This window comes from Leptonychotes weddellii, chromosome 11, assembly GCF_054177405.1.
Source record: "Leptonychotes weddellii isolate Sample4059 chromosome 11, ASM5417740v2, whole genome shotgun sequence".
In the NCBI taxonomy this organism is placed as follows: domain Eukaryota; kingdom Metazoa; phylum Chordata; class Mammalia; order Carnivora; family Phocidae; genus Leptonychotes; species Leptonychotes weddellii.
This window is the reverse complement of record NC_138379.1, coordinates 12643988-12662773: the sequence shown is the minus strand read 5'-3', so window position 1 is coordinate 12662773 and position 18786 is coordinate 12643988. Positions and strand designations below refer to the sequence as shown.

At 38.4% G+C, this 18786-nt stretch overlaps 1 protein-coding gene and 1 non-coding gene across 3 annotated transcripts in view; one reads left to right on the top strand and one right to left on the bottom strand.

The window, feature by feature from the left end:
* CSTPP1 (centriolar satellite-associated tubulin polyglutamylase complex regulator 1) overlaps nt 1-18786 on the top strand; it is a 190682-nt gene that overhangs the window by 117537 nt on the left and 54359 nt on the right. The window lies entirely within an intron of this gene.
* LOC115939854 (U6 spliceosomal RNA) lies at nt 983-1090 on the bottom strand. Its single transcript, XR_004074628.1, has one exon. It is a non-coding gene; the product is annotated as a U6 spliceosomal RNA (small nuclear RNA).

Below are 18786 nucleotides of genomic sequence, written 5' to 3'. Positions count from 1 at the left end.
TCCTAAGTATTTTATTGTGTTTGATACTATTGTAAATGGGATTGTTTTCTTTATTTCTTTTTCAGATAGTTTGTTGTTAATGTATAAAAATGCAACTGAATTTTATATATTGATTTTGTATCCTGCATCTTAACTAAATTCATTTATTAGTTCTAACAGTTTTTTGATGGATTTTTAATTTTTTTAATTTTTTAATTTTGTTAAAGATTTAATTTATTTATTTGAGACAGAAAGTGAGCGAGAGAGAGAGCACACACGAGCAGGGGCAGAGGGAGAGGGAGAAGCAGATTCCCGCTGAATAGGGAGCCTGACTCAGGCTCTATCCCAGGACCCTGAGATCATGATTTGAGCCAAAGGCAGACACTTAACCAACTGAACCATTCAGGTGCCCCTTCATAGATTTTTTTTAAAAAGATTTTCTATATAAGGTGATATCATCTACAAACAGAGACAATTTTACTTCTTCCTTTCCAATTTGGGTGGTGTCCATTTCTTTTTCTTGCCTAATTTCTCTGGCTAGGACTTCCAGTGCTATGTTGAAAAGGCATGGTCTTGTTCCTAATCTTAGAGGGAGAGCCTTCAGTCTTTTCACCATTGAGTATGTTAGCTGTGGGCCATAAATGGCCTTTATTTTGTTGAAGTACATTCCCTTCTATACCCAATTTGTTCTGAGTTTTTTCATGAAAGGATGCTGAACTTCGTGGACATATGTTTTTACTTCTCTTGGGTGAATATCTAAGGGTGGAATTGGTGGCAGACTTTTTCCAGAGTGGTTGTACTGTTTTACATGCCTACCAACAATGTCTGAAAAATCCCTATTGTTAACACATCCTAGGTAACATTGGTGTTTTCAGTCTTCTTTTCTCCCTTAGCTTTATTGAGATATAATTGACATGTCACATTGTTTAAATTTAAGATGTACAATGTAATGATTTGATATATGTAAATATTGTGAAATGATTATCACTATAAGGTTATTTTTAAAAATATGGAACACTTCACAAATTTGCCTGTCATCCTTGCACAGGGGCCATACTAATCTCTGTATCATACCAATTTTAATATATGTGTTGCTGAAGTGAGCAAAGACTTTTTAATTTTAGCTTTTCTAGTGAGTGTGGAGTGGTATCTCATTGTGGTTTTAATTTGCATTTCCCTGATGATTAATGAATTTGAACACTTTTTAATTGTTTATTGGCCATTTTCTTTATGAAGTGCCTTTTGAAATCTTTTGCTCAGTTTTGGGTAGGTTGTTTTAATTATTGAGTGGTAGGAGTTCTTTATGTATTCTGGTTGCAAGTCAGATATGCATATTGCAAATATTTCTACTATTCTTTGGCTTGTTTTTTCCCTTAATGGTGTCTTTCATTGAGCAGAAGTTTTTAAAGTCCATTTGATCAATTTTTTCTTTTATGGTTAGTGCCTTCTGGGTCCAGTTTTTAAAAATCTTTGCCTACCCTAAGTTTGTGACAGTATTACCCTACATTTTCTTCTGAAAGCATTAGAAATCTAGCTTTTATGTTTAGGTCTATAATCCATCTTGAATCAATTTTTGTGGGTGGTTTGAGGTTGAGGTCAAGTTTCTTTTTTGTACCATCTGGATAGCTAGTGGTTTGTTCCAGCACCATTTGTTGAAAAGACTTTACTTCTCCCACTTAATTGTTTTTGTTCCTTTGTTAAAAAAAAAGCTAGTTGACTTTATATATGTGAGTGCATTTCTAGATTTTCTATTATGTTCTATTGATCTATTTGTTAAACTTCAGTCTTGATTACTTTAGCTTTATAGAAAGTAGTGTATGCACTTTAGCTTTTGCTTTTCCATTATTGTTTTGGTCATTAGGGGTCCCTTGCATTTCCATATAACTTTTAGAATAAACTTGTCAATTTCTACAACAAGAAAGACAGACAGACAGAGAGAAAGAAAAGAAAAGAAATCCTGAGAAGAATTTGATTGAGATTTGAAGACTCTGTAGATCAATTTGGGGAGAATTGTCCACTTTTTAATATTGAATCTTCCAATCCATGGACATAGTACATTTTTCCTTAGGTCTTCTTATATTTCTCTCAGCAATGCATTATAGTGTTTAATATATGGATCTTATACATTTTATTGAATTTATCCCTAAATATTTCATGTTTTTGCTAATATTATAAATAGTATAATTGTTTAAAGTTATTTTCTTTAGCAATTTTTTATTGCAAGACAATGGAAATATAATTGCTTTTGTATATTCCTCTTGTATCCTGTGACTTGGCTAAATTCACTTATTAGTTCTCATAGTTTCTTTGTAGATTCCTTAGAATTTTCTGCATGCAAAATCATGTATATGCAAATAGAGGCAGTTTTACTTCTTCCTTTCCAATCTCTGTAGAGGTCTTTCTTTTTTCTTTCTTTATTGCACAGAGTAGGACCTCATTACAATATTAAAAAGAAGTGGTAAGAGCAGATAACCTTGCTTTGGCCAGAAAGTTTTCAGTCTTTAGAATTAAATAGGAGGTTTTTCATGGATGCCCTTTATTAGGTTGAGGAAGTTTACTTTTATTTTTAGTTGGTGAGAATTTTTATTGTGAATTGGTATTCAATTTTTTAATTATTTTTCTGAATCTATTGAGTGACATATGATTTTTCTCTTTTGTGCTGTTCATATGGATAAATCCACCCTAGTCATGATTTATTATCATTTTCATATGTCATTGGATTCCTTTAGCATTTTATTAATGATTTTTGTATCTATCTGCATGAGGTATTTTAGGCTACAGTTTTCTTTTCTTGTAAGTTTGAGAGTCAGGATTATTCTGGTCCAATAAAATGAGTTTGGAGGTATATCCTCCTGTCTTTTCCTAAAGAGTTTATATACAGCTGGTAATTTTTTTTTAAGTTCTTCTTTTTCTAAGAAGACTTGAACTTTTAAATTAGGTTTAATATGCTTCTTATACACTCTTTTCCTAACACTTCTCATACATACAATTGTTACCTTAAATTATGCCTTTCTTATTGGACTATAAGCTCCGTGAGAGCATTTATCTTTTTTGCTTACTTCTATGTTCTTAGCATCTAGCCAAGTGCCTGGATCAAAGCATGTATAAATGAATATTTACTGAATTGTATTAAATTAAAGGGAAAATAAGAGACTAAAAAAACTGAGAATTGTGGCAAAATACTGAAGACAATATAAAAGGTCTTCCTTTGGGGTGCCTGGGTGACTCATGGGTTAAGTATCTGACTTCAGTTCAGGTCATGATCTCAGGGTCCTGGGATTGAGCCCCATGCACTTGTGCTCTCTCTCATATAAATAAATAAAATCTTTTTAAAAAAAATAAAAAATCTTCCCTTTAATTTTAATTTTTTATTTGATTATAGTGGACACACGTGTTACATTAGTTTCAGGTATACAACAGAGTGATTCAATATCTCTGCTAGGCTCACCACAAGTGTACTTATCATCTGTCACTATAAAACTATTACAATATAGTTGACTATATTCTATGATATACCTTTTATTCCAATGACTTATTCATTCCATAACTGGAGGCCTGTATCTCCCACTCTCCTTCACCCATTTTTCCCATCTTCCTGCCTCCCTCCCCTCTGGCAACTATCAGTTTGTTCTCTGTATTTATAGATCTGATTCTGTATTTTGTTTTTGTTTTTTTTTAAGATTTTATTTATTTATTCGACAGAGAGAGCAAGAGAGCACAAGCAGGGGGAGCAGGAGAAGGAAAGGGAGAAGCAGGCTCCCCGCTGAGCAGGGAGCCTGATGCAGGGCTCTATCCCAGGACCCTGGGATCATGACCTGAGCCGAAGGCAGACGCTTAACCATCTGAGCCACCCAGGCGCCCCTGTATTTTGTTTTTTTATTAATTTGTTTTGTTTTTTAAATTCCGCATATGAGCAAAATAATATGGCATTTGTCTTTCTCAGCCTGACTTATTTCACTTAGCGTAATACCATCTAGGTCCATCCATGTTGTTGCAAATGGCAAGATTCCATCTTTTTTTATGGCTGTGTAATACTCCATTATATACATATATGATACATATATATACATACACACATATACCACATCTTCTTTATCCATGCATTTATCAATAGACACTTAAGTTGCTTCCACATCTTGGCTATTGTAAATTATGTTGCAATAGGGGAGGTGGGTAGGGGGATGGAGTAACTGGGTGATGGACATTAAGGAGGGCATGTGATGTAATGAGCACTGGGTGTTGTATAAGACTGATGAATCACTGACCTCTACCTCTGAAACCAGTAATACATTATATGTTAATTAATTGAATTTAAATAAAAAATTTTTAAATGTTGCAATAAACATAGCGGTGCATATATAAAAGTCTTCCTTATTAAAAAATTACATTGCAGCAGGGTGCTGGGCTGGCTCAGTCAATGGAGCATGCGACTCTTGATCTCAGGGTCTTGAGCTTGCGCCCCACGTTGGGTGTAGAGATTACTTAAATAAATAAAACTTTTAAAAATTACATTGTAGCAAAAAGAACAATGAAGCCTAGGTGGATGGTATACTATTAATGAATGAATAAAAAAAAGCATTCACCTCCTATTTTGATTTAGTCTTCTCAAAGAGGATGCTATTTGTTTGGCTTTTTTAATTTATTTTTTTAAGGTTTTATTTATTTATTTGTCCGAGAGAGAGAGGGAGAGAGAGCACAAGCAGGCAGAGCAGCAGGCAGAGGGAGAAGCAGGCTCCCCACTGAGCAAGGAGCCCGATGCAGGACTCGATCCCAGGACCCTGGGATCATGACCTGAGTTGAAGGCAGATGCTTAACCGACTGAGCCACCCAGGCGTCCCTAAAGAGGATGCTGTTTGGACTGGAAAAGATAGAATGAACAGTAGTTCCAGGGAATGAAATCAAACATGACTGGAATTGTAAGAGATCACCTAACTGCTTTAAATGAACTCAAGTTTCTGGATCTAATTTACATTCCAGGGTACAGAGACCTAGTAGATAAGCTGGCTGAACCACTGCTGGCAGTCTTTAGAAAGTGGAAATTGTGCCCATTATGGGGAGGGGTGGGGGCGGAGAGAAGCTCCAAAGATTGGAGTCAGGGAACTAATATTCAGAAGGTCATCAGCAGACTGAAGGTTGGTGACCTTGATATCTATCTTGGGTGATATTCTTTAACTATTTATTAAAATGAATAAATATCTGTAGATATTCAGGAAAGGAAGCTGTGGTAACTGTAAACCTATCAGAGTTTATTGAAGAAGAAGTAGGGGGAGAGGACGAGGGGAGGGGAGGAGTGGGAAGAAGAAAAGAGGGGAAAAGGAAAGAAAGAGAGCCCACACTTGGGTAAGGAAGGCCTGCTTTCAACCCCAGCTCTTTCACCTCTTAGTAAAATGACATTGGGCAAGTTATTTAATTTCTATAAGACAAATTTCCCTATTGGTAAAGTAGAAATAATAAGAGAACAGCCTATTTCATAGGGTAGTCCTGAGATTTAAACCAAATAATGTGTCTAAAATGGTTATTTATCAAGATCAGTGATAATTGTGAAGTGATGGGAGTGGTGGATGCATTATGGTAATGGCCATAATACTGAAGAGGAAGGAAATGAAATAGTCAATGCAAACTTACTCCCTTTTCGAAGGGATTACTAGACTGGTAAATTGGGAGAAAGCTGTACTTAGTATGGCTATATTTTTTATATTCGTTTAGTTTATTTGAATTTCAGCAGGTCCTTGATAACATCTCCATGATATCCTTGTGAATAAGCAGAAGGAATATAGCATGGATGATAAATAATTGGTTGAACAATCATACCAAAAATGTGCTAATTAATGGGTTCATATCATCCTAAAGGGACATCTCCAGAAGTGTAATTTTGGACTACATCCTTAGCCATTCTTTTTTCCCCCTAATCCATTGTTTGAATGAGAACATTGATGGGGGCAAGCTAATGCAAGTTGAGAGAGATAGCTAATAAGCTGCCTGAAAGAAACAGGACCTGAAAAGAGATAGTATAATATAGTGGAGCAAATATGGGCATGGTATCATGGGTCTGCAACCAATAGCCGTGTGTCCTTGAGTAAGTTAAGTAACCACCTAAGGCTTTGTTTTCTCAGAATACCACTTATCCATGGTGGTTGTGAGAAGAAAATATATATGTGTATGTATGTATTAGTTATCTATTGCTATGTAATAAATTACCCCAAACCTATTTCACACAGTTTCTAAGCATCAGGAATGCAGGAGCAACTTACTTGGATGGTTCTGGCTCAAGGTCCCTCATAAGCTTGAAATCAAGACTTAGGTTGGGGCTGCAATCATCTGAAGGCTTGCTTGAATGGGACTCCTAAGCTCATTCGTGTCACTGCTGGCAGGAGGCCTCGGTAGTTCACATGTTTCTCATGATTATGGCAGTGGCTTCCCCGGAAAAAGTGATCTCAGAGAAAGAGAGAGAGCAAGCAGGAAGCCACAGTGCCTTTTATGACCCAGTCTCTGAAGTCACATACTGTCACTTTCGTTTTATTCCGTCCCTTAGAAGTGAGTCCCTAAGTTTAGCCCATACTGAAGGGGAAGGGAATTAGGATCCACCTTTTGAAGAGAGGGGAGTATCAGGAGATTTTGTGGACATATCTTAAAACCACCACAGTATAAAAAGTAGTCTATACAGTGCTTAACAGTAGGTACCCTGTAAATGGCACTTATTAAACTGTTATTAGTATATACCTAATACGTGTGCTCTTTACTATAAAGCCCTTGTGGGCAGGACTAAAAAACTCATGATTCTTCGGATTCCTGGAAAATATAGAGAAAGAAGCATCATATATCACTATAATTCATTACATCTGTTTTGTAAATTAAAATGAATGGGCTATGTTGCCTTAAGAGCAGTACTAATAAAAATACAATTTAGTAATACTTAATGGGTGTACCTAAAATGCATAGGCAACCTGCAAATACCAGTGACGTGGATAATTTGAATGACAGTTAATCCAAAAATTGATTTTGTTTGGTTTTATTAAGGATTTTATACTTGGGGTGCCTGGGTGGCTCAGTCGTTAAGCGTCTGCCTTCGGCTCAGGTCATGATCCCAGGGTCCTGGGATCGAGCCCCGCATCGGCTCCCTGTTCCGCGGGAAGTCTGCTTCTCCCTCTCCCACTCCCCCTGCTTGTGTTCCCTCTCTCGCTGTGTCTCTATCAAATAAATAAATAAAATTTAAAAAAAAAAAAGGATTTTATACTTAAATGTAGGTATGGCTCATCTGAGTATTCATCGAATTTTAATTGTGTAATGTACCAGCTTGTCTTTCTAAGTGTCCTGCTCTCCTTTCCATTTAAGAATGGGCCACCGCTAAAACTGACACAGAGGCCCCAGTCTACAGCAAAGATAAGACTTGCTGTTCACATACCTTCCCTGAGGGCAAGGAGGAAATAAACCAACAAACAAAAAAGTATTTTATCAACAAAAGGCTCAATTAAGCAGGAGAATTAATGTTGACAGTAAAAATGTCGAAGCAAGAATTAATATGACTAAATCACTGGGTAATCTAGATTTCCTCTGTTTATGTATACATTTGTATACATCGGGTATAGAATGTCCATCTTTAGCCTCAAGGATTGTCTGATGTTCATTGTAAACAAAAACATAAGAACTCTCCAACTCCAGGTGGACAGTGTAATTTAATGGGTCACTTTGAGAAGATAAGATCATTAAATAGAAGATAGTGTCACACCTTAAATTGATTAATTTTCTAGTGTTTTTTTTTTCTAGTGTTTTGATTTGCATTAAACATTAGTCAGATCCTCAGGCTAGTGTCTGACATGGTTGAACTCTCTTTAATATCTTACCAACAGAGCAATCAAACTTCTAAGGTGTTCAAAACATAGCCACTAATTTGAAAGTGAGTAAAAAATGGTCCCTGAAGAGCCAGTGTTTACAGAGTTTATATGTGTCTTCATAGGCGAGGCAGGAAGTCTCCTAAGAGTTTCACAGGGAGCGTCTTATAAATGCATAATCTTCAAATACTGATCAGGTCATCAGCTGCATATTAAAAAAAAAAAAAAAAGAGGTAGTGAGAGTGGTCTAAAGTATTGCTAGCCTTAGCCACTAAATTAGGTTCTTGGACCCAATTCCAACATAGGGGTGTGGCTCCCCACACAACACCAAGCAATTCTTAGACGCCAGGAGGTTGTCCAAGAATTCAACTTAGTTCACCTCAATTCCGATACTATCAACCTGGAGATAGCATCCGATTCCAGAGGGTAAGGGTTCTGGCCTACAAGCCTGCCCCCCACCGCCTTACTTCAGATGCCTGTAGCAAGCCCAGGTGGTTATCTGTACTTCTGACCAACTAACTATAAATCTGAGGTTCCCAGGACTTCCTCCTCAGGTTTGAGTAATTTGCTAAGGCAGCTCACAGAACTCAGAGAAGCGTTTTACTTAATAGACTACCAGTTTATTATAAAAGGATATGACTCTGGAACAGCCCAATGGAAGAGATACCGAAGACAAGCTGTGGGGAAAGGACATGGGGCTTCCATGCTCTCTCCAACTGCACTATTCTCCCCAAATCTCCACATGTTCACCAACCCAGAAGCTCTCAGAACCCCACCCTTTTGGGTTCTATGAAAGCTTCATTACATAGGCATGGTCGATCAAATCATTGGCTTTTGGCAATTGAATTCTATCTCCAGGCCCTCTCTCTTCCCCAGCAGTAGGGGGATGGGACTGAAAGTTCCAACCCCCTAATCACAAGGTTGGTTCTGGCAACCACATCCTTCTGTGCTTTCGAAAGTCATCTCATTCACAAACAAAAGACACTTTCATCACTCTCAACATTTAGGAAATTTCAAGGATTTGGGGAGATGTGAGACAGGAACTGTGCCTGAAGACCAAACATAAATGAGAAAAATATTTTGGTCATCCCAATGACCAAAAATATATTTTTTATAAATCACAATATCACAGCCACACACCAACAATCATGATAAATGTTATCAGAAAAGAGAGTCACTAGAGGTCCAAACAGTGAAGAGAAAATCCATATTAAAAGCAGTATTTTAAGGTCATTTACCATGTAGGGGACAAATAAATGATTTTATTAATCTTTTTGCTCTTTGAGAATATCTTTCTGTTATGCTCCAGGACAGTAAGCCATATTCATAATGTTAAGCCAGAATGATTAAGCAAAAGGGAACTATGTTCACTATTATCTTTTTGGTAAGACAAGGAAGTTTCTGATATAGTTTAGAGATACTTCTGTCAAATATGCTTAAAATTGGAAAAAAATTTTGACATTTGAGTAAGCTTTACTTATTATATAGAATGCACACAGAAGAAGGGGTCACTAGAGGCCTCTGGAAATACTATGTACTGATTTAGCATCATGAAGGTTGCACATCCTATTCTGTGAATAATAAAATAGTAACAACCATCATTTAAATGTGTCAGGAACTGTGTTAAATCTTTTCACGCATTATAGTATTGAATCTTTTCAACCACCATTTGAGTAAATATTATTACCTCTGGTTTAAAGACAAAGAAATTGAAGCATAGCAGATAAATAATTTGTCTGACATTGTTTAAATAGTAAGTGGTAGGGGCGCCTGGGTGGCTCAGTCAGTTAAGCGTCTGCCTTCAGCTCAGGTCATGATCCTAGGGTCCTGCGATCAAGCCCCGCATCAGGCTCCCGGCCCAGCGGGGAGTCTGCTTCTCTCTCTCCCTCTGCCCCTCCTTCCCACTTGTGCACTCTCTCTCTCTCAAATAAATAAATAAAATCTTAAAAATAAATAAATGGTAAGTGGTAGAGCCAAAAGGAAAGTGAGGTCTGAGAACCTCCATCCAGGTTTACTATCTTAGTCTAAGTGTTTATGGTGATGAGGAATACCCTTTCTAAGGAGGAATGATATTGTACCTTCTAATGTATTTTCAAAGAATAAGTGAGGATCCTCTCCTTTATTTCTTATTTATATGACCCTTTGTTTTTTCTCTCATCATGTGGCAAAATGAATAATGGCACAGCACCCAAAAATACCCAGTTCCTAAGCCCTGGAACCTATGAATGTCATTTTATACCGAGAGAAGAACTTTGCAGATAGGATTAAGTTAAGGATCTTGAGATGGGGGAGATTATCCTGGCTAATATAATCACAAGTGCCCTTGTAAGAGTCAGACAAGGTTTGATAACAGAAGAGGAAAAAAGCAGGGGGAGAAAGGGGCCACAAGCCAAGGAATGAGGACAGTCTCTAGAAGATGGAAACGCTAAGGAAACAATCTCCCCCAGAACCTCCAGAAGGAACCAGCCTGCTGACACCTCAGTTAGCCCTGTAAGACACATGTTGGATTTATGGCCTCCAGAACTGTTACGAGAATAAATTTCAGTTGTTTCAAGCCACTAAGTTTGTGGTAATCCGTTAGAGCAACCATAGGAATCTAATATACACCCCATATTACTGGCTTCGTGGCTAATTTGCTTCATATTTTGTCCTTGTGTTTTTCCTGCACTTTGTAATTATTTTATTAAGCTTTCCTGAATGCAACTATAAAGTGTGTGAATAACATATATGTAAAAGCACCATTTCAGATCAAGGTGGAGGAAGAGTGTAGAGAATTGAGCTAAGCTACTACAGGCTATTGCTGCCTCAGCCTCCATTTTGTTTGGCCTGCAGAGACCTTAAACTGACCCTAGTCCCCTCATGCGAGCGAATGCTCTAGATAACAGCTGGCAGAGTCACAAGCAGTTGAGTTCCTGATATGACTTCCCTAACAACCCTTGTGATCCACAGTCTCCCAGCCTCCCAGGGCCTTCCCTTATGCGCCCCTTAAACAAGACCCCCATGGAGCTCACAAAAGCCTCACTCTTTTGGTTTGAATTGACCAATCCAGCCTTAGCCTGGAAACCCCAAAGCGCTCCACCAACAGGCCCTAAAAAAGGCATGTTGTCCCAGGTTCTGTCACACTCTCTCTCTCTCTGCACCCCGCCTTGACCTCCCCATGTGGCCCCTCAAGGTGTGCTTTCTGCTTCTGCCAGGACCTCTTGGAAATAAACATATCTATTTCAGTTTCTCTTGTGGTCTACTGTTGAACCCAAGACTCACCATCTAGCACCGTGTGCTCCACCTATTAAATGTTAATTTAACAAAGCCATAGCAAAGAGATACTTTGAGAGAATATCCTGTGGCTCTCCCATATGCCAGCCTTTCCTATGGCTGCAACGGAAAAGGGAAAGTGTTGCTAGGGATATAATGAAGGGCAGTCTTTCTAGATGAGGGATCAACACACTTACAGAAAAATGTCGAGGAACGAGAGTCAAACTAATTAATCGTGACCCACATCTCTGACTAGAAATGCAGTTGGTTTCCCCCACTCCTACCACTCCTTATTATAAAAATTTTCAAACCTACCAGAAAGTTATGAGAGTATTATAAAGGCACCTGTATGCCCTTTACCTGGATTCACCAAACGCTAACATTTTGTTATGTTTGTGCACGATACATGATAGATAGATAGATAGATAGATAGATAGATAGATAGATAGATAGATCATTTGAAACTAAGTTACAGGAACCCTGACACCTTACCCTGACATAGCTCTGGGAGTAAGGGCATTCTCCTATCATCCTGCATAACCTTGATGTTATTATCACATTTAGGAAATGAACAACAGGGGCACCTGGGTGGCTCAGTTAAGCATCCAACTCTTGATTTTGGCTCAGGTCATGATCTCAGGGTCATGAGATCGACCTGGTTGTGGAGCCCACTTAAGATTCTCTCTCTGTCTCCCCTTGCCCCTCCCCACCTCTAAAAAACCCAAAAAAAGAACAACAATTCCATAACACCATCTAACATCCAGTGCAAATTATAATTTCCCAATTGTTCTCAAATATATTTAGCTGTTTGTTTTCTGACCCAGGATAGAATCAAGGTTTACACATTGTACTTGGTAACATCTCTTTAGTTTCTTGTAATCTGGAATAAATCCTCTACTATTTTGTTTTTCATGACATGTTTTTCTTGTTTTGCCTGACCTTCCCTGCACCCACATGTAAACACCACGGGGGCAGGGATTTTGGTCCCTTTTGTTCATTGCTATATCCTCCGCATTGAAAATGGTGCCTGACACACATTAAGACTTAGTAAATATTTGTCGAATAAATAAATGAGTGAATGAATAAGTAACACAAGTATAATGAGTGTCATGAAAGGTGATTTAGAGGATGCCAAGGGGACTGAGAAGCTAATCTTGTTGTTTGTAACTCTTACCTCTATGTTCCAGTTAGACAGGTTCCAGGCTTGGGCAACAGGCTCATTTTACAACTAAAATGGGAAAATATAAAAAAAAATTTTTAAACACCCAAAAATTTGGTCAAGAAAAAGAGGCATGATAACATGCACCTTAACAATGAAACTACAAGAGACTTGAATTGAGTCTTGAACAACAGGATGGTGTGATTCTCAAGAACTAAATTAGCCTCAGATTAATACAAAAAGAACAGAGGCCATATAGAGAAGATGTTTGTCTTGCTCTGTGTGTTCATTCTTCCATCCAGCAAGTCTTTACCGAGTGCCTGCTGTATGTCGGGCACCATTTCATACGTTCCTGGGGGTCCTCCTTTTTAACCATACATAACCATACATAACCATACATAACCATAGTAGAAAGATAGTTTCACTTTGGAATGAAGGAAGGGAATTATCACAAGAATAAAACTATTGTGTTATTTGGAGATATTTCAATTGTATTGACTGACTTAAAAATTGCTTGTTTTCAGCTCATCACTCTAATTAGAGAAATACATCTCTGAGGGGAAATGGCCTACCAATGGCATAACCATGACAAAGTACAGTAATCGTTGCACTGCCTCTTTTTCCAGAAAGAACTTTCCTATGATTGGTTAGATCAGCCTGAAGAGCCTTTTGTGACTCTTAAAAACCAGTAAGGGGCACAAAAGGGACTGTGCTGGATCGGTTTTTTAAAGGCCGTAAGGGGTGAGTCTCGTTTCAGCTGCCAATATTAGACAGGATTTCATCTATGAACTTTGTTCTCTTGTCCAACTCCAGTTTCCACAGGTTTCTGTTTTCCTTTGCTCTCCAGTCAAAAGGAAAAATACTCACATGATTATTAGAAATACTGGAGCAGTAAATTGAGGGACTTGAAACACCCTTTTTTCTCTCTCCCTTCAAAGCCTTAAATGATACTTGCTTCATTGAAGCTTACCGATCATTAAAAACAGGCCTGCCAGGGTGATGTAATACATGTTTTAGCTTCCAATAAAATTAAAAAAAAAAACAAACTCTGCTAAATTAATCTTTGAATCATGAAGAATTTTTTTCTTTTCTAATTTTAATATTTTGGGACATTCCAGCACCTTTTCACCACCTACCATAATAGCAAACTCCCGTATCTTCCTTGAGCCAAAAGTGAACCTGGTGTCACCTCTAACAGCTATGAATTCCTCCTGGCTCATTTCAAATATGTTATTATTTGCTCACTTTTTTTTATTGCAAAGCAGCTCCCAAGGACTAGTGTCCTGGAAAAACAGAAATAACACAGAAGAAGAGCAGTAGTTATATGGACATCGAGACTACTATTGCAAAGCTGAATTTTTTGCATCTTTGTGGCTTCAGTTTAGAGTAACTGTAGATTGGCAGAGACCAGGCTGTCTCCAATATGACCCTTGGTTAAGCTAAAAACTACATAACAACTAAGGATACCCTACTTCCTGTTACTTACAGGGAAAGAAACATAAAAGGGCCAGACTAACAAAAAAAGGAAGTAACATCTGTTGTGTGCCTACAGTGAGGTAGTCATTGTGAAAGGCACTTTTTTAAAGTTATAGTTTAAACAGTATCACACTTAATCCTCATCACAATCTGTAAGGTGTGACCATAGTGCCCCCTTAGGTGTAGTTTTGTTTTCCACAGTTTCAGTTACCCACGATCAACAGGGATCCAGAAACAGAGGATCCTCCTTCTAACAGGTAGTCAGAAGGTCAATAGTAGCCCAACACTATATCACTGCCTACCGTTCACCTCACTGCATCGCATTTTATCATCTTACCATGTAGGCATTTTTTCATCTCACATCATGACAAAAAGAAGGGTGAATACAGTACAATAAGGTATTTTGAGAGAGAGAGACCACATTGATATAACTTTTGTTACAGTTTATTGTCATAATTGTTCCATTTTATTATTAATTACTGTTGATCTCTTACTGTCCTAGTTTATAAATGAAGTTTTGCCATAGATATGTATGCATAGGAAAAACCGTATATAGAGTTCAGTAGTATCCCCAGTTTCAGGCATCCACTGGGGGTCTAGGAATGTATCCCATGCAGATAAGGGGGGGGATTACTGTATTATCCCTATATAATAGGAAAACTGGGGCTCACAACTAATTTGTTCAAGGACATACAAGAAGTAGTGGAGAAGAAATTCTAAAACTGATTCTGTTTGGCTTCAAAGTTATACCCTTGCCACTACCTCTTCCTTCCTCCCTCTCTGACCAGTCCGTCCCATTGTCCCTTGTTCCTCAGCTTAAATGTTGGAATTTCCCAAGATTCCATACTTGGCTCATTACCCTTCTCACTACACATAGTTACTGGGCAGTCTTGTGTCTTTTGGCTTTTCCCACTACCTTAGGCAAATGACTCCTAAGTCTATATTTCTAGCCCTAAACGGCTCCTGAGCACCAGTCCCACACATCCACGGTCCTATCAGGCTCATACAATCCCTACTTGTGTGTCTGACAGTTACCTCATTTCAACACATCAGAAACAGAACTCCTCACCCTCACTCTTGGATCTGCCTCTCCTCTTGGGTTCCCCCTATCAGTTCCCAGAGTTATACTCTTATCATTCTAGACTCCTCCTTTCTTCTCCCCCTTTACATGTAGTCAGCTAAAAAGTCCCACTGATCCTACCTTACAATAGTTCTTGGATCCCTGACCTTTCCCTTTGATTCCCATTATCATTACCCCAGGTCTCATTTGAACCTTTACAATCTCTCCTATCCATTTTGCTCCCTTTGGAGTCAAGTGATCTATATACGAAGAAAATCTAACTGTGCTGCTATTCTTCTTTTACTTAAAACCATCTGTAGAATGAAGTGCATAAGGCTTTGTGTGACCTGATTTCTGCCTCCCTCTTCAACCTCATTTCCAGCAACCCCTCGCCTTGAAATCTACTCTTCAGTTTTACTGAACTCAAGTACTGGTAGTTCCCTCATCTCACATATTGTTTCCCATCAGGATGCCTTTGTCTAGGCTTTGCCTCTAGCACTACCACCCTGTCTTTTCACCTGGATAAACCCCTACTCCAGTGCTCATCGCAGGTAGCACCTTCTCTGGAACCCCTTGCCTCAGCATCCCTCTACTTCAGCCTACCAAGTGGGCTAAACCTTGTCCTGTATGTTCTAAGCTCCCTGTCATTACATTATCAACATGTTTTGAAATCAGTTGTTTGTCTTCTCCATTAGACTTTAAGTTCTTTGGGCACAGAAACCATGACTTATTGAATTCTGTAATCCTAATGTCTAGTCCACTGTCTGGTACAGAGAAGACTCTTAATAATTGTTGAACTGTAATTGAACAGTAACATCTATCTCTCAAAAATGACTTCTGTGGGGTGCCTGGGTGGCTCAGATGGTTAAGTGTCTGCCTTCGGTTCAGGTCATGATCCCAGGGTCCTGGGATCGAGCCCCACATCAGGCTCCCTGCTCAGCAGAGAGTCTGCTTCTCCTTCTCCCTCTGCTGCTCCCCCTGCTTGTACTCTCTGCCTCTCTCTATCTCTCTGTCAAATAAATAAATAAAATTAAAAGAAAAAAAAGACTTCTATATCGGAGATTCAAACCAGACCCTTTTCTAGGTAAATTAAATCTGACAACTATTAAAACACAAGGACCTCAACCACACACAAAAAAACAAACAACCCAATTAAAAAATGGGTAAAGGACCTGAACAAACATTTCTCCTAAGAAGATCTACAAATCACCAGTCAGCCATGAATGAAATGAAAGGATGCAATGAAAAGATGCTCAACATCACTAATCATTAGGGAAATGCAGACCCAAACTACAATGAGATACCTCCTCAAACCCATTAGGATGGCTACTATTAACAACAACAGGGATGCCTGGGTGGCTCAGTCGTTAAGCGTCTGCCTTTGGCTCAGGTCGTGATCCCAGGGTCCTGGGATCGAGCCCCACATCGGGCTCCCTGTTCCGCAAGAAGCCTGCTTCTCCCTCTCCCACTCCCCCTGCTTGTGTTCCCTCTCTCACTGCATCTCTCTCTGTCAAATAAATAAATAAAATCTTTAAAAAAACAAAACAAAACAGAAAATAACAAGTGTCAGCAAGGATGTGGATAAACTGGAACCCTGAGTGCTGTTGGTGGAATTGTAAAATCGTACAGATACTATGGGAAAGAGTATGGTGGTTCCTCAGAAGATTAAAAGCAGAATTACCAGGTATTAAGTCAGCAATTCCACCTCTGGGTATATATTCAAAAGAAATGAAGGTAGGATCTCAAAGAGATATCTGCACACCCATGTGCATAGCAGCATTATTCACAGTAGCTAAAACGTGGAAGCAACCCAAGTGTCTATCAGCAGATCAGTGAATAAGCAAACCGTGGTGTCTACATACAATGGGATTTTATTCAGCCTTAAAAACAAAGGAAATTCTGATATATGCTACAACATGGATGAACCCTGAGGACATCATGCTGAGTGAAATAAGCCAGTCGCAAAAAGACAAATACTATATAATTCCCCCTAACACGAGGTAACTTGGAGTAGTCATAATCATAAAGACAGAAAGTAGAATGGTGGTCGCCAGGGCCAAGGTGGGAATGGGAGGTTATTGTTTAATGGGTTTAGAGTTTCAGTTTGGCAAGATGAAAAGAGCTCTGGAGATGGATGGTGGTGAAGGTTGCATGACAATGTGAATGTACTTAATACCACTGAACTGTATACTTTAAAATGGTTAAGATGGGGGTGCCAGGGTGGCTCAGTCAGTTAAGCGTCTGCCTTCAGCTCAGGTCATGATCCCAGGGTCCTAAGATCAAACCCCACATCAGGCTCCCTGCTCAGCAGGGAGTCTGCTTGTCCTTCTCCCTCTGCCCCTCCCTTCTGCTCATGCTCTCTCTCTCTCAAATAAGTAAATAAAATCTTTTTTTAAAAAAATTGGTTAAGATGGTAAATTTTTTGTTTTATGTATTTTATCACAATAAAAAATTGAAAAAAGCAAAAACAAAAGAAAACACAGATGGGAATAAGTCTAAGGGTTAATAAGCTTCTTGAATTGGCACCACAGTACCCCAGTATGGACAGCATCCAACCATGTCTTCATGAGCCTACCTTAGGACCCAGTAGTTCCCAAATAGCCAGTCTGGGGTATGGCCAGAGAATCTGTAACTTTAATAAGCACCTCAAGTGATTCTGATGAACAGATAAATTTGGGGAACTTTCTAGACCACATTATTATAAAGGAATGATTAGAGAGAACTTTATTTGGATATTTTTTAAAACAAGACAGATCTTTTTTTAAATTGTGGTAAAATATATGTAATAAATTTACCATTTTAATCACTGATAAATGTACAATTCAGTGGCATTAAGTACATTCATAATATTGTGCAACCATCACCACTATCCATTTCCGGAAGGCCTTCAACATCCCAAACTGAAACTCTGTATCTATTAAACAATAACTCCTCATTTCTCTCTACCCCACCCCTAACTCCTGGTAACTTCTATTCTACTTTCTGTTTCTATGAATTTGCCTATTCTAGGTGCCTCATAAAATTGGATAGATAATGGATTTTTAACGAAAGTTTAATTGCTTTCTTGCCTGGAGGTGTGAGTCTGGGTGAAGGGAAGCAAACATTAATTGGGTGCCTTGCTATGACAAATCAAGGTCACATTCAGATTTACTAGATTTATCTCAAGCAATTTATAAACTGGTTTCATGGAATCATAGAGATTCTTTTTATCCTAATTATTTTTATCATGACCTATGTGTTCATTATAAAGTCTATTCATTCAAAATGGTTACTGATTAGTTGATATTCAATCTGACTTCCTCATAAAAATTAATAAGCATCTTTTTGAAAATCCCTTCTCAGTTGTATCATTCTAAGCTGCTTCTGCAATATCAAGGCCCTGCAGAAAAAAATAAGATTACTATTAAAATGGTTCCAAAGTTAAAGACGAATTGGGACTTTCTAGTGAATTTTTATAAAAGGCATCTACTTCAAGCCATTGCAAATTTAACATTTCAGATCATCTTATCCACAAGATTTAATACTTGAATGAGGCCCTTTTTGGCTTCTTCTAGATGTCCCAATGAAGCAAGGAACTTCTTCAGTGCCCAGCATATTATTCTGAGGAAGAAGTCTCTGCATCTTGCCTAGAGTAGGACCTCAGATATCTATGTCCAGAAAAGACCCACCACTTGGGATATGGAGCAAAGGAAATGATTGTTTTGTTTCTTTTAACCGTATTTCTCAAACTTTTAAGGCCAACTATCACTGACTGTCACTACAGTATGTCTGACCCATTAGTAATATAGTATGACAGCACCTAATTATGTGTTTTGTGCAAAGCTGTGGAACAAATAGTACTCCCTGTTGCTTACTTAAACCTTGCATTGCAATATTGCTTTTTAAATCTATTCCCCTGAGGTTGGACTACTGTACTGGGTGTATTGGTCTAATAGATCTTTCTACCCATTCCTGTTCTCTAGTAAAAGAAAAAGGAGTATACTCACTTCTAGTTTTCAAACCTCTAAGGGCTCTTCTGATAACCTACATCT